The sequence below is a fragment of the Humulus lupulus genome, chromosome 7, assembly GCF_963169125.1.
Source record: "Humulus lupulus chromosome 7, drHumLupu1.1, whole genome shotgun sequence".
Taxonomy (NCBI): domain Eukaryota; kingdom Viridiplantae; phylum Streptophyta; class Magnoliopsida; order Rosales; family Cannabaceae; genus Humulus; species Humulus lupulus.
The window spans coordinates 203,364,932-203,380,698 of record NC_084799.1 but is presented as its reverse complement, the minus strand read 5'-3'; the positions used below and the strand labels follow the sequence as shown (position 1 = coordinate 203,380,698).

Sequence of the window (15,767 nt, the reverse complement as noted above, 5' to 3'; positions counted from 1 at the left end):
CGCCACTCCTTCCGGAACTCCTTCCACCAATCCTGCTTCTCCACAAACTTTCGTTGATAATAATCCATTCGCAATGGCTCTCAATGATGACATCCAACCAAGAACTCTCAATGACTACCTCCATCCCACTCGCACTTCTATGCCTTCATGCATTATCTTCCCTCCTTATATGCCCGCATTAGATTTTAAACCTGGCATGATTCAACTCTTGCCCACGTTTTATGGAATGGAAAACGAAAGCCCATACGTGCATATCAAAGAATTCGAGGAGGTAGTAGCCACGTTTCATAACCGAGCCGAAAATGCCGACGCTGTGCGACTGAAGTTCTTCCCTTTCTCCTTGAAGAAGAAAGCCAAAAGTCGGTTGTACTCTTTGAGACCTAGGTCAATTGGAACATGGGAGGAGATGATCAAATCTTTCTTTCTGAAACACTTCCCCAGCCATAAGACCAACAGTCTAAAATGACAGATTTCCACATTCTCCCAAAAGGACAATGAAATGCTCTATCAAGTCTGGGAAAGATTCAAAGATCTATTAAATCAATGCTCACACCATGGCTATGAGAACTAGCGTTTGGTCAGTTTCTTCTATGAAGGCCTCACGAGTCATGAGCGCCAGTTTGTAGAAATTCTATGCAATGGTGAATTCCTCAAAAAAGAGCCAGACGATGCTCTTGAATATCTCGAAGAAACCGCGAAAAGTCTCACACCTGGACTAGTCCAGGTGCTACTGATAGCACAAACCGACACAAACCATCTGGGATTTATCAACTTCGAGAAGAGGATAGTGTTAAGGCCTAACTCAAAGCTTTGAAAAGGCAATTTGAGGTCTTAATGACGAAAAATGGCCAAAAATCGCACATGATCGCTCAAGCGGAATCGCAAGAACCTTACTTTGTTTGTGGAGGGACGGAGCATTTAGCTAAGGACTGCTTAGCTTTGAATGAATTAAGGGGGGTTTATGAGGAGCAATGCAATACCTTAGGGGCATATAACAATTCATTCTCCCATACGTACAACCCTGGTTGGAGAAACCACCAAAATTTAAGTTAGAGAGATTCCAACCAAGCTCAGTCGTCTGGAGGCCAATGGAGAAATGAGCAACAAGTTCAACCATCAAAGACGTATTCTGCACCTCAATACAATGCTCATCCACAATGAAGTTCTCTCGAGAATACTCTTCATGCATTCATCGAGGAACAATCCAAACTTAATCGCCAAATGATGGAAGAGATCAAGGAAATGAAATGTCAATTCTCAAAATTGACTGAATCCTTGGTCATTCCGGAAAAAGGCAAACTTCCTTCCCAACCGAAATTCAATGTGCAAGGCCAACACATGGCCCAATCTTCAAATTCTGATGATCAAAATGTTAAGGAAGTGAATGCCATCACGACGAGAAGCAGTAAAACTTTACAATACCGACCCATAAAATCCAACTTTCCCAGTATTCCAAAAGTTACTCCAGAAAATCCACCACTCAATGCCACTCCAAAGATACCATTTCCCCAGGCTTTGAAACCTATTGGGAAACTTCCTGATAACTGAGCTGAAATCCTTGAGAACTTGACGCTAGTATTATTTACCTGGTAGCAGATAGCAAATGGGTCAGTCCGACTCAAGTTATGCCCAAGAAATCTGGTGTCACCGTGATTAAAAAAAAAAAGGGTCCTTATCCCCACAAAAATGGTGACGGGGTGGCGCATGTGCATCGATTATAGAAAATTAAACGCCTCCTCCCGCAAAGATCATTTTCCACTCCCATTCATTGATCAAATCCTTGAACGTGTAGTTGGTCATCCATTCTATTGCTTTCTTGATGGCTATTCTGGCTATTATCAAATTGAGACTGCATTAGAGGATCAAGATAAGACCACTTTCACTTGTCCCTTTGGCACTTTTGCTTTCCGATGTATGTCATTTGGCTTGTGTAATGCACCAACTACTTTCCAAAGATGCATGATGAGCTTCTTTAGTGACATGATAAAAAAATCAATGGAAGTATTCATGGATGACCTAACCATTTTTGGAAACTCCTTTGAGACATGTCTTCTTCATCTTGAAACTATTTTAAAACGATGCATTGAGAAAGGACTTGTACTCAATTGGCAGAAATGCCACTTCATGATATCTTCTGGCATAGTCTTAGGCCACATTGTTTCTGAAAAAGGAATTGAGGTTGATCAATACAAAATCGACCTTATTTCCAACCTACCGACTCCTAAGACTGTCAAAGACATTAGGTCATTTCTTGGTCATGCTGGTTTCTATAGGAGGTTCATACAAAAAATTTCAATGATTGCCCGTCCGCTAAGCAACCTCCTAGCCAAAGATGCCAGTTTTGAATGGACACCTAAGTGTGAGGAATCATTCTGAATGCTTGTCAATTCACTTACTTCACTACAAGAAATTCGGCATTTACCTACCAATTTTTTACCTACATATATTTATTGGTAGCTAAATAATTCTTTTACCTACAATTATATTTTCGTAACGACTATTGGTAGGGGATTCCTTAAGAAAACGTGTGGGGCTATAAAATTTATTATTACCTACCATTAGTATTGGTAGGTATTAGACTTACCTACAATTATTTTTGGAGGGAAATGTTTTAACGATTCCCGCCTATTTTTCCCTCTCATTTTTACCTAATTAAAAAAAAGGTGATGTGGCTGCCAAAAAAAGGTGATGTGGCTGCTGACATGTGATGCATATGGTGACTTGTCACTTGATGAATACACGTGGGCGTATCACTACGTGACACGTGTCACTAATATATATATATATTTTTAAAAATAAATTATAAAATTATATAAATTAAAATTTAATTAATATTATTTTTAATTTAATATATTTTTATAAAAACCTAAAATCTATCTAACCCTAACATTTATCTAACTCTCACTCTCTCATTTGTCGCCTCCCTCTGTTCTATGCGTTATTCTCCATTTTCGACTCCCTCTCACCAGATCTCTCATCTGTTGCCTCCCTCACTCACGACCTCTTCTCCATTTTCATACTCCCTCTCAACATCTCTCTCCCATTTTCGGACCACTCTCTGAGGTCGACTGGCATTTTTGGACCTCTGTCCATGGTCATCGACGCTTGCTCTGATCCGCTGCCATTTTTCTTCGAATCTCCGAGCCGCCACACTCATCCTTCGAACCCTGAGCCGCCACCATCGTTGTTCATTTCTCTGAGCCACTGCCATTATTGTTGAGTTATCTGAGTTGCCTCCATCGTTGTTGAGTTCACTGAGCCGCCTCCATCTTTGTTGAGTTCTCTGAGCCGCCTCCATCTTTGTTGGTCACTTCTGTTTGGCTAGTTTTTTATTTTCAAATTTGTCTAATTCCTTTGAAATTACTGTTGGTAATGTCTCTGATTTTTTGTTTAAGGTTTGGTTTTGGTTCCTTTAGAGGCTTTGATTATTTCGAATTGGGTGGATTGGCCTGGCTTTGAGATTTTTCTGGTGGCTTTTACATTGGATTGGTGGCTGTAAAATTTTTGGAAGTTTGGTTGTTGGTGGCTTTGAGTTTCGAACAAATTGGCTTGGTGGCTTTGAGGTATAAATCCCCACTGATCTGAAAGATTAATGATGATTCATTTTTCTGAGGCTTTGTTATTTTTGTTGTGAGGCTTTGTTATTATATGAGGCTTTGTGAATGTTATGCTTTGAGAAAATTATGTTTTGATGATGTTGACCCTAATTTTGGGCAATTGACACGGAGTCAAAATACGCTTGACGTAGATGAATGCGTTGAAAAGAACGTAATGACGAAAAGAATAAGAACACGATATTTTATAGTGGTTCGGCCCCAGGATCTGGTAATAACCTACGTTCACTTAGATTGTTATTGATGTGAGACTCAAAGGAGTGATCAAAGAACTAGGGTTCAATGAGTTTCACTAACTTTTTCATAACAATACAATATGAGCGATATGATAACTCTAATCTTCAGCGATTTAGAAGTCAGAAAAAGAAAAAGGATCGGATCCCCTTCCCTGAGCCCTATTCTTCAATTTATAAGCTCAGGGAAGATTTACATTGATTTGTTACATATATTATTTCCTAAATAATTGGATACTCAGGAAATCAGGGGAGAGAATTTCGGATTCCATCATAACTGCCTAAGATTTCCTCCGCGTACTACATGCATACGACCAGACTGGTCGTACGAAGAGACCGATCGCATAATGTCGAATATCTTCCTGGTCGATAGTCGAGCACATGTTTTGCCAGATTTCAGCCACGTGCAATTAATCCCTGCCATGTCATTCACTTCTGATTTTTGGGATAACATTTGCCCCCCAAGTTTGTTTAGTGCGACCAGTAATAAAGAAACTTAAGGGAACAACCGTTCGTCTTCCCGCGTTTGTCAGAGTCCCCGTGCATTTTTGAAAACCGTGTCATAATTACATCTAATAAAGCCTTTTCGGTTTCCAAAAAGGAAATCTGATGGCTTGTCCACTTCCCCACGTTTCGAAAGTGGGAAGTGATGATTACCGACTTTAGGCTGTCCCTTCGATCTCTATAAGTAGGCCTTTCTTCTCTTTCAAGAAACTTTTACCCATCAACTTTGCTAAAATCTTCAAGAACTCGCGCCAGTGTTCAGAGCTTCGAAAACCAGTCCGATGTCGTGCTGCAGGGCTTCCGCCTCAGGTTTTCATTTTCTTCCGAATCTCCTCCTCCTCTCAGGTAAGGATTCCATCCTTTAAGCTATGTATTACGCCATGCATGCTATTTTTGTGCTCTGATATGTCTGCGTTCTTGAATAGGGTTTTTAGGGTTTTTGGCATAAACTACCTAATATTCTGTAGAAGTGCGTCTTTATACCTTGTATGGGTTAGATCAGTACTTTGATAGATAGAGTTTCTGATTTGGGACGTTAGGTTGTCGAAAGATTCAACCTTTAAGCTAGACGAAAAAACTGAAATTTTTTCCCGCCCTTTAGGAGTTGAAAAAAGTTATTTTCAGAAAACGTTCTTCTTTCCTTTTTTTTTTTTTGATTTACCCACGTTGAAGTTAGCGTAGGATTAGAATGCTGCTGGCTATTTAGGCATGAGCAACGTTATCCCAGCTTCCCCACACTACTTCGCGAATTGTGTCTTATCTCCTCCATTGTCTGTTTGCAGTTCATATGCAAGACCCTTGGGGGGGAGAAAGACCTATCGAAGACGAACTCTTAGCCCAACTGCTTGAAGGCGAAGAGAATCCATCCACGTTGATTCCAGAAAATTCCATTTTCATGTTCTAACCCAAATCCTCCACCAGCTCCTACCTAGAAAATGGCCAGAACAAAAACCAAGGCCCGAAAAAGACGCAACCCTTCTCCAAATCAGCCTCCTGCTGATGCCCCCTCGATCAGTGGTCGAGGAGAATTCCCTCCTGAGACCGAAGTTCAGGCACGTGCCCGTCCTCGTCATGCCAACCAGCCGGCTGTCGAGTGGCACGTGGTATCTCCGAGCACGGTGACCATTCGCACGGTCTCCAACTATTTAAATAAGTACAATCTGACGGGGATAACACCAGTCAGACCTTCCATCGACCAGCGAGCCAACCTGCCAGGGGGGGCTTATAGCGCCTGGTCGAGATATCACATTGAGGCGGGTGCCACCTTGCCTCTGCATTCATTTTTCCAAGGGGTGGTTAATTACTTCGGGGTGGCCCCTTTTCAAATTACCCCGAACGGATATAGGATGCTGACCGCGCTCTATATCCTGTACAAACTCAAGAAATGGCCAGCCCCCTCCCCTCATGAGGTCAATTATCTATTTGACCTCAAGTCCAACCCCAACCAAGACGGTACGGGGTTCTTCCATTTTTTCCATCAGGAGACCGGACGCACCTTCCTGTCCAAGACCACCCACATCTCCAATGTGGGGAAGTATCATCTGGAGTACTTTCTCACACCTGACATTGCTGCAGACAACCTGGCATTCACTCGAGGAGGTAAGGGGAATAACGAGCCTTAAACCAGTAGTTCTTGCCCTTTAAATCTTCCTTGTCATAATACTCTACTGTTCCACTGTACTCCAGGTCCATGGTTGCGCCCGACCCCCACTCCAGGAATGGAGTCGAGGGCAGCACTCTTAGGCATCATGTCTAATGCTGCTAAGAGTGTGAAAAACTTGATCACTGAGGCTAACCTTAGGTTGGTTGGCCTTAAGGGCTCCCCTCCTGCGACCAGCGAACCTGCGGCGGGTGGTGTTCATGCTGGCGTGGGACGTGAGAAGGGTCACGAGCAGCAACCTCAGTTACCTCCTCCTAGGAGGAGGCCAACTGGGGTTACAATCAGGGAACTTGCTGCTCCCCACCGAGCAGCAGAACCGTCAGTCCCCAAGGGCAAGGGGAAACAAAAGGCTGCTGAGCCTACCGAACAGTCTGACGACTCGTCGGATGTATACGGTACACCATTCTCGTTTTTAAATAACTTGCCAATTCCCATCCACACTCTCACACTTTATTTTGGAGCACTCACTAATGACTTCTCTCACACTCTTTACACACACTTATATAGTACTTACTTAGACTCACACTTTTTGAAATACTTTGTGTACTCACTTTTGGACACACACACTTTGCTACAACCTTGGACATACATTACATTTGTATTTATAGGCTACAAAGGAAACATCCACATCTTTCTAGAATTTTCTAACTTTATAATTTATTTAACTACTTTCTATATTTTCTAAATGTTTCTAGAACTCTCTATATATTGTCTAATTAGTTCTAAGTTTATTCAAGAACTTTCTAGAATGTTCTATGTTCTTCCTGGTATATTCTAGAACATTCTAGAATTCTAGAGCATTCTAAATACGGTAATGACTTTTAATACCATCTGGTATTGAATATGTCTTTCCCGCTCTTGCTGCAACCTTGTGGAGGTTAGCATGTTTCCAAAAACCAATAGGGATTTGGTGGACGTATACCCGTATGGGGGTTGTGAGAAACTCCACGTTAGAATAGCTCATATCAATAGGCCAAGGTTCGAGAGCTAAAAGAGCCCCACTCACGGACCACGGTCTCCGATCCAAAACCTTCTGAGCATCATTATGAATCCTAAACTTGAACATAAAGATTCCATTCTGCAGTTCATTCACTGTTCAACCCTCAAATGCCGATTTCCATTTTAAGAGAAGCCTTCAAAATGTTAAAAGAGATTCTTTTCTTTGAGAATAACTTTCCCAGTAATAGATTTCCATGCACCTAAGTATCGTCTGAGGGAACTAATTCCATCTCCATGTCTTCCATGGAAATCTGCAATGCTTCATCAAACTACTCCGACAATTCCAGAGCTTCAATGGATTGACTCCCCTTGAATCCACCACCATGAAAGCTCGAGACTTACTATGAGAACGAACCCCAGATTTCTACAGGATTAAGAAACAAAATAACCGCACAACTCAACATGTAGAGTTATGAAGACACCTACTAGATTAGTAGTTGGCCTGGGTTTCCCAGTAAGCTCATAGAGAGCACGCCCTTATTTAGAAAATTAATAAAACATATATAATATATTTAAATTAGGAGTGTTGCTATTTGGCACGTGTCCAACATCACATAAGGTGACACCTTATGGTTAGTTAGTGATTTCCCATAATATTTATTAAATTCAAATATGTGGAATTTGATATTAGATTGCAACAATAAAGGTACGCCACCTTTCTTTGTGGTGTTGGGCACTTGCCCTTACCAATTCTATTAAATTAGTATAAAATGAATGAAGGAATTTTAAGTATACTTTTTTATTTCATATAATAGTAAAAAAATATTAATTCAACTCTAATTTAATTTATTTTTTAATATGGCTAAATTATACTGAATTTTAAATAAATTTTAAAAAATATATATTACGAAAAAAGAGTCCTAATTATTCTTCTCTTATCTCGTACTTTTTCTTATAAAATTGAAATCTTGTTATTTTAACATATAATAGTAGTGTGATACTAATTAAATTTAATATATTTAGATCATTCTAATAACAAAGAAAAAAAATACTTAACACTAACTGAATTATAAATTTAAAAATTAACAAAATTAATAATGATAATGGAGGTTAAAAAAATGGGTTTATACTTTTTTGTACCCTGTGTTTTTTTCTATTATTTGTTTGGACCTTGTGTTTTGACAAATTACTTTTTGGACCCTATGTTTTGTAAAATAGTTAAAATAGAACCCTAAACCCAATTTTGGTCAATGTTTTCTCAACTAAAATCACAAATAATTTACCAAACTAACAATTCAGAATAAAAATAAAATTATTCTGCTTAAAAACTGTGTTGTTATATTTAATTTTTTTCTTCATCAAAATTGAGTTTAAGGTTCTATTTTAACCATTTTACAAAACATAGGGTTCAAAAAATAATTTATCAAAACATAGGGTCCAAACAAGTAATGGGGATAAATACAGGATCCAAAAAAGTATAAGCCCTTCAAAAATTGTGGAGTTATAATTACACTACAAAAAAAGTATAAGTACACCCACGTTTGAGTTCACCCCATTTTATTTTTTAAAATATTATTTTTAATAAAAATAAAAAGAAAACACCCCATCTCTCTCACCAACACTTCAGAATTGGGTCTTGTTTGAATGAAAAAAAAAAAACACACCCTCAGAGTCCCTTTCGGAAAAATAAAATAAAAAAACACCATACACATTCAAGGCATTAATACGCCTAATACATATATTTATATGAGAGTTGGAAAGAAAAATATCATCAATCAGTATATAAGTTTGCATGTATATCTATTTTAGAGTTTAGTATATAAAAATATGGGTTATTAGTTTTTTTTTACAAGTGTAGCATTCAAGTTCTTTTTATTTTTTCTAGTAAAATTCTCAAACGTTATATAATTATTGCACATTTTTCTCAAGTCGTTATCCATCGGTTAAAATGGGAACTAAAGATTAATGTTATGGACTATTGCCGCTAAAAAATAAAATATCAGGGACTTAAATGCTTCAATTTTGAAAGAACGGAGACTTTAGCTGCCAATTTCTATATAATTTTTTTTTTCAAGAAGATCAAATACTCTATAATTAACATATAACAAAATTATTTCTTATATTTTTTAAGGGGCTATTGACTACCCTAGACAAGTTGTGGTTCTACAAAATAATTTTTTTTTACAATATATTAGTTTTCTATTTTTTTCTTTACATTATTTAAATATTATATATTTAAACATTTTTATTAATTACAATAATAAATAATAAATTTGGAGAGAGAAAGAAAGAAAATTGAATAAATAATTTAAAAAAAAATATTTGAATGAGCTCTAATAATTCCTTATCTACATGTATAGATTTTTAGAGCTCCTTTAAACATTTCTTTAATTATTCAATTTTATTTCTTTCTCTTCAGATTTATTAGTTTTTATTTATTTATATTATTTTAAATAAAAATATATAAAGATATAATATATAAATTATGTAAAGAAAAAATAGAGAAACTGATATATTCAAACAAAAATTATTGTCTTAATTTTGTAATTAAAAAATTAATATGAGATTATACAGTTGTAGAACCACAACTTCTCTTTTTAAAAAATCTAAAAAATATTTTTTTATACATTAATTATAGAGTATTTGATCTTCATGAAAAAAAAAATGGAAATTGAAGCATTTAAGTTCCTGGTCTTTTATTTTTTAGTGGTCATAGTCCTTAACATTCATGTTTAGTCCCTATTTTAACGAAGAAATGACGGTTTGAGAAAAATGTGTAACAGTTATGTAACGTTTGAGACTTTTGTCAAAAAAAAAAAAGAAACTTAAATGTTACACTTGTTAAAAAACAAAGGCTTTAGCTGCTAATAACCTTAAAAAGAAATAAATAAAACTACATGACAATAACACAATTATTAAGATTTAATAAAATAATTAAATATATATTATATGGTAAACTTACTTTTGTATTGGATAATTATTCCATTGATGAATTCTCAATATTGTATTGTTCTATTGATGAAATTTATCTTTTTCTAGGGTTTAAAGTAGGGGTGAGCAACGGTCGGTTTGGGCAATTTTTTCACAACAAAAAATCCAGAATTCGATTTTCGGTCCGGATTGGTGCAACCCAAAAACCGACCGAACCAAACCAGTTTAAAAAAAAACCGACTGTTTTGGACTGCGGTTTGGTCGATTAAACCGACCAAACCGAATTGATTATTGTTTTTGTTTTTTGAAAGTTTTAGACATAACCGTATACTGAATAAAAAAATTTACACAATCGTATACTGAAGAAATTAGACATATATTACACTATACCAGAACAGGACTACATTCAAAATCTATATACCAATTCCATTCCATTTTGTTATACCCAGATTTCGAGCTATGTTAAATATGACCTCGAAAGTTGGATTCGCAGCAAATGAGCTCGTATAGTTGGAAGTATGTTCTAGGATTAAGTATCGAGCCTGCAAGACATAGACGACCTCGAGTATGGTGACCTCGGAGTGTTCATGATCTCGAAAGGTAGCTCCGGAGACGCATCCATCTTCAGGGATGACCTCGGATCAGGGGTCCCGAGCTCGACGCACATATGATCTCGCAAGCCATGTGACCTCGGGAGATGTCTCTAGTTCGGGAGCTGACGAGAAACCTGGGAAGCTAAGGCCTTGGAGATATATGATAACCACCTTGAATATCTATAAGTGTTGTAAATACGAGATGTAATCCTCATTTATTACTGTAAATCCCCTAGAATCGTGTGATATTATTTGGTCAGTTATACGTCCCCTGGTCTTCAGGGGACGTTTCCTTTTATATCTGATTATAGGCATTTAAAGCCATTAATTTTATTCACAAAAAGAGTAACTACCCAAAATATGTGGGATAGTACTCCGCGGCCTTCTCTATAAATAGAGAGGCCATGCACCATTGTAAATGACCGAAATTCTGAACCTTGAGAGAAAACTCTGAAGAATTCATGCTTGAGAATTTTCAGAGATAATCTTGAGTTTAATAACAGAGACTCGTGGACTAGGCAGATTTAAATGCTGAACCACGTAAAAACCGTGTGTTTGTGTTGTCATATTTAAATTGGCCATTATCAGTTATTGTTTACGTGCTCTTCTTTCACTGCTGACGAAAACGGCGTCAACAGTTTGGTGCTTTCATTGAGAGCCTTAAGCATTCATCCCTGAAGAAGTCATGGCCACTAACAATCAGAACACACCTGAGGAAAATTACCCAAGACGTCCTGGAAAACAACCAATGGAGAACCCGGATGTCGAAGAGAGAAGTGGGTCCTCTGATTCCCAGGGACCACCTCCTCCACCAAGAGATGAGGATATGTACTACAATCCTGAGCGGTACGTTCCTATTGTGGAACTTGAAAACCGACAACTGAAGCACCTGTTGGCAGAAACCAACAAACGAAATGAGGAGTTGACAAGGATGGTCGCGGAGGCGTAGGTGGCTCAGCCCCCGCCTCCGCGCGAAAACCAAGTTCGTCCTCCAAGGGACGTGCATGTTCCTCCCCGGAGACCCCGCGGGCGTCCACGAAAGGATGCTGCCACAAGGAGGCCGACTCAACCTCCGGCTCCAGCAGAGCCATCCGCTTCTCCTAGGCCCCAGAGGAATACTCGAGCTCGGGTCCCGCCTAACCCGCCTGTGGAAGTGCCTGCAGGAGCTGAGAATAACCGAACCCCTGCAGAGGCTCGGACTCAGGTACCTGGGAGCTCACCGAATGCGACTGACCCATCTCAGGCAAATTCTGGACCCTCTAGGCCGCGACAAGGGTGGCAGCCACCGTCGCCTATACGGTTCCCTCCGTCACCCATAAGATATCCTTCGCCCCCACACAGAAATGCTCAACCTGTTCGAGATCAGGATCAAGGGCGTGCGGGGGAAAGACAAGGAAACAGGGAGACTTTCTAGGAGCGGAGAGGCGCTCCATCTGAGAGGAGTCAGACGTCTCGGTCTCGCACTGCGGAGACGAGGCGATGTGGAAAGAATCCATCGCGGAATAACCGAGCAATGAGTTTCACCAGTGATGAGTCCGGAGAGACCAGGTCCGTCAGTAAACACGACCGAGGTCGTAAGAATACTGGAAGTCGGAAGAATCGTCCCGACCTGCGAAATCATCTGAATCAGAGTCGGGGGAATGGAGATCAAACAAATCCGGACCTGAGGGATCGCTTGAATAGGCGTAGAGATCCCTTGCGGAGACACGAGCCTGGAATCACGATCGATGACAATCAATTCAAGACAACACCTCCTACTGACCCAGTCCAAGAAAGAATCGATCTGTAACGACCCAAAATTACTAATAAGGCTTAAGGACCTTGATTAGTGTGCTGGGAGGGCATAATTGGAGGTTATGTGAATCAATAGTGTGAGAATGCATGTTTATGAGTATTGGGTGAGCATGCGGGCCCTGTTTGACTGGTAAGGGCTTGATCGTAATTTTGGCCCGTTAGGGCATAAACGTAATTGTGTGTGATAAATTGTTGGGACCACATTATTATGTGGATAGGTAGATATATATATGTATGTAAAATATGTGAGGACCACATTATTATGTGGATAAATATGCAGCTGGTGACTTGGGGCGATCCTAGGGAGCTAGACAGCAGGAAAGTCACAACGGGGCTTAATGCTTGACTTTGGGCAAGTCAGGGGTACTTTAAGTATCGTGTGGTGATTTGGATTATCAGGTGATGAAAATAAATATATGGAGATATATTTAAGGTTAGAATGTTTAGGCGGGAGTACTGGGGAATTTTACTATTTTGCCCTCGGGGACGTTTCCGGTACCCCAAGCTTTGGGATTAGTCTAACAACTTAAGGATATACTTGGAAAGACTTAGAAAATACTAGATAGAAATGTAAACCGACCTTTCAGTCTTCTCTCCCTTCTCTCTCTTTCCTCTCCCTCTTAAGGAAGAAAAAAACTCTGATTTTGTAAAAGGAAACCAACCAATTTCTGGGAATTGAAGGGGATAAGCCAGAGGATTAGCTCAGGAACTAATCAAGGACTGGATTAGAGCCAAGGTAAGCATTGATTTTTGCTCTGTGGTTGGGAACTTTAAGAAAAATGGTTGAGTGTTGAATATTTGTGGTTTTGGCATTTAGGGTGGAATTTGAGGCTGGAACTTTGAAGCTAGGTCAGGGAAACTTGAGGAGAGGTGGTACTGAAGCTAAGGTAAGTTTCAATTTAAAGTTTAATGGTCGAATTCTGGAAATTCCATGGCTGGTTTTGAGTTTGTGGGTTTGAAATTTCAGAAGTTGGAATTGGGATTTTGGTGAGGCTTAGGCTGGATTTTTGGTTGGGTTGTGTTGTCTAAATCATTCTAATGTTGTTATTATTAATTGGTTTTGAGTTGGGGGCTTTGGGATGGCTTAAGGTGAGGTTTAGAGATTGAAAATGGTGGTTTTTTCTGGGTTCGAAGGGTCGGGCCGCAGCCCTTCGAGGTTGTGACATGCTGAGGAAGGAGGGCGGTCCGCGACATGGTCCAAGCAATGCCGCGGCCCTTACCTGTTTTTGTGCCCATGGAGGGTTCTGTCAGGGACCATGCCGCGGCATGGATGGCCCATGCCGCGGCGCTTAAGGGATTTTGGGATTTTGAGAATTTAGGCATGGGAATTTAACCTAGGGTGCTCGGGGTTGAGTCTTTTACCATATTTGGTGAAGTTCAATGTTCCGAGGACTAGAACTTGGTTTAGAAGCTCATTTAAGATTGTTAATGGTATCCTTTATCTTGGTTGTGACTAGGTGGTAAGCTAGGGCTCGGGGATCGGATCGCGCTCAAGGAGCATCGCTTATAACTAGCTCGTTTGAAAGCCAAAGGTAAGAAAGCTGCACCTGAGTATGTGGTTAGGTTGGGACTAAGTGTTCCCTATGTTTGTATGCATTGTTATGTGAATGTGATTAACCATGTGGACACGATGGGACTAAGATCTCCCAACATTTGTATATCATGTCGTGAGATGGTGTTATTATACCATGGGACATGCGATTACCGGCCTAAGGGTGTCGGAATCAATATTTGCGCACTGGGGCGCGGCTCGGCCACTGGGAGCTGAGGCAGCTTATTTGTCACTGAGCTCGGTTAAGCTGGCTAGAGTCAGTGAGTATTACACTGGGGGCGGCCCTAATGAGCCGAAGACAGTGTGTTAAATAGAGGGTGCGACTAAGGGCGCCAACCCTGAATGTTATTTGATGGATATGATAACTTACTGATTATACATGTGAATATTGTGTTATGGATATAGTTGGTTGACTGTCTGGATGACAACTGTTATCACTATTTGGATAAATGTTATGAGATATTGAATTCCTGGTTGAGCTTTGTGAAATATTTGATAAGTGTTGCTGATCTTGCTATGTTATTATGCTTTCTTGCTGGGCCTTGGCTCACGGGTGCTACGTGGTGCAGGTAAAGGCAAGGGTAGGCTGAATCGACCATGAGTTGGAGAGCTCTGGGGGCGAGGTGTACATCGTCAGCTGCTCGGCCGCCACGGTCGAGAAATTGTACAGGAACGGAAACCTAAAATGTATATTTTGCCATTAGAGTGGCTTGAACTATTTGTAATTTCCAGAGTTTGTTGTAACTAAGACATCTAAACCCTATTTTGAATCTCCAAGTATTAAACCGTCATTTTTAATGAAAATAGCCTGTTTGTAACCAAAATCTTTTTATTCCTACTCTGATAATGGTATAGAGTCTACACTTTGTCTGAATGACTTGATTAGCAAGTCTTGCACTATTTTAAACACGCAGTGTAACGGTCTTGGTTATCCAGGGCGTTACACGATCAGCTCGAAAGAGCCTTTAGGTTTTTAAAGAATGAACGAGGAAATGGTCGATATGAGGAATCTGATGAGGAGCTCGAGCCGTTTGCTCCTCATATTTCCAACACTCAATTTCCTCAGGGGTTTCAGATTCCTCACGTCCCAACGTTTGAAGGAAAAACCGACCTGAGTAGTCACCTGAACACGTTCAATACTATCATGAGAGCCAGCAACGTGGGTTACGAGCTCAGGTGCATGTTGTTTCCAACATCATTGGCAGGACCTGCTAAAAGTTGGTTCAAAAAATATAAGAGACATTCAATAATCTCATGGGAGCAGTTGTCTAAAGACTTTAAGAAGTAGTTCAGAGCAATGATGGGGGTCAGGCCAGAGGCATCCACCTTAACTAACGTCCAACAACAACCGGGCGAAACACTAAAAAGTTACCTGACGAGATTTAATCTGGAAGTAGCCCGAGCTCGGGACGTGGATGACATTGGGCACCTAATGGCTATCCGAGCTAGTGTATTACCAGGAAGTGCCCTTTGGGACGACATGCTAGGGAAACTAGTAAGGTCAATAATCGAGTTTAACAGACGAGCGCAGAGGTTTGTCAATGTAGAGGAAGCGAGGTCGACGCTCAAAGTGACCTCCCAGTCCAAAACTACAACGATAAACATCAACTCTGCCTCAACCTCGGAAAACCCAGCAGCTCCAAAGCCTGCCACGGAGAACCCGTCCAAGAGGAAAAAGAACGAAGGAAGTTACCCCGAAGCTGAGGGAGGAAAGAAAAAGAAAGGGGAGAGGTATTTCTCCGTGTATAGAGTATACACCGAGCTCAATGAGTCTCGGGAGAGCATATACCTGGCTAATGAGAACCAGGTCCCCTTTAGGCGCCCAGATCCGATGAGAAATAAAAAATCCAAGAGGGACTCCAGTAAATATTGCCGGTTCCACAGAGACACCGGGCATACAACAGATGAATGTCGACAATTGAAGGACGAGATCGAAGGGTTGATCTC

General features: G+C 40.1%; 1 non-coding gene across 1 annotated transcript; it reads right to left on the bottom strand.

Annotated features, from left to right (window-relative positions):
* Positions 1 to 454: 454 nt before the first annotated feature.
* On the bottom strand, positions 455 to 561 carry LOC133793347 (small nucleolar RNA R71). Its single transcript, XR_009874793.1, has one exon. It is a non-coding gene; the product is annotated as a small nucleolar RNA R71 (small nucleolar RNA).
* Positions 562 to 15,767: the final 15,206 nt, after the last annotated feature.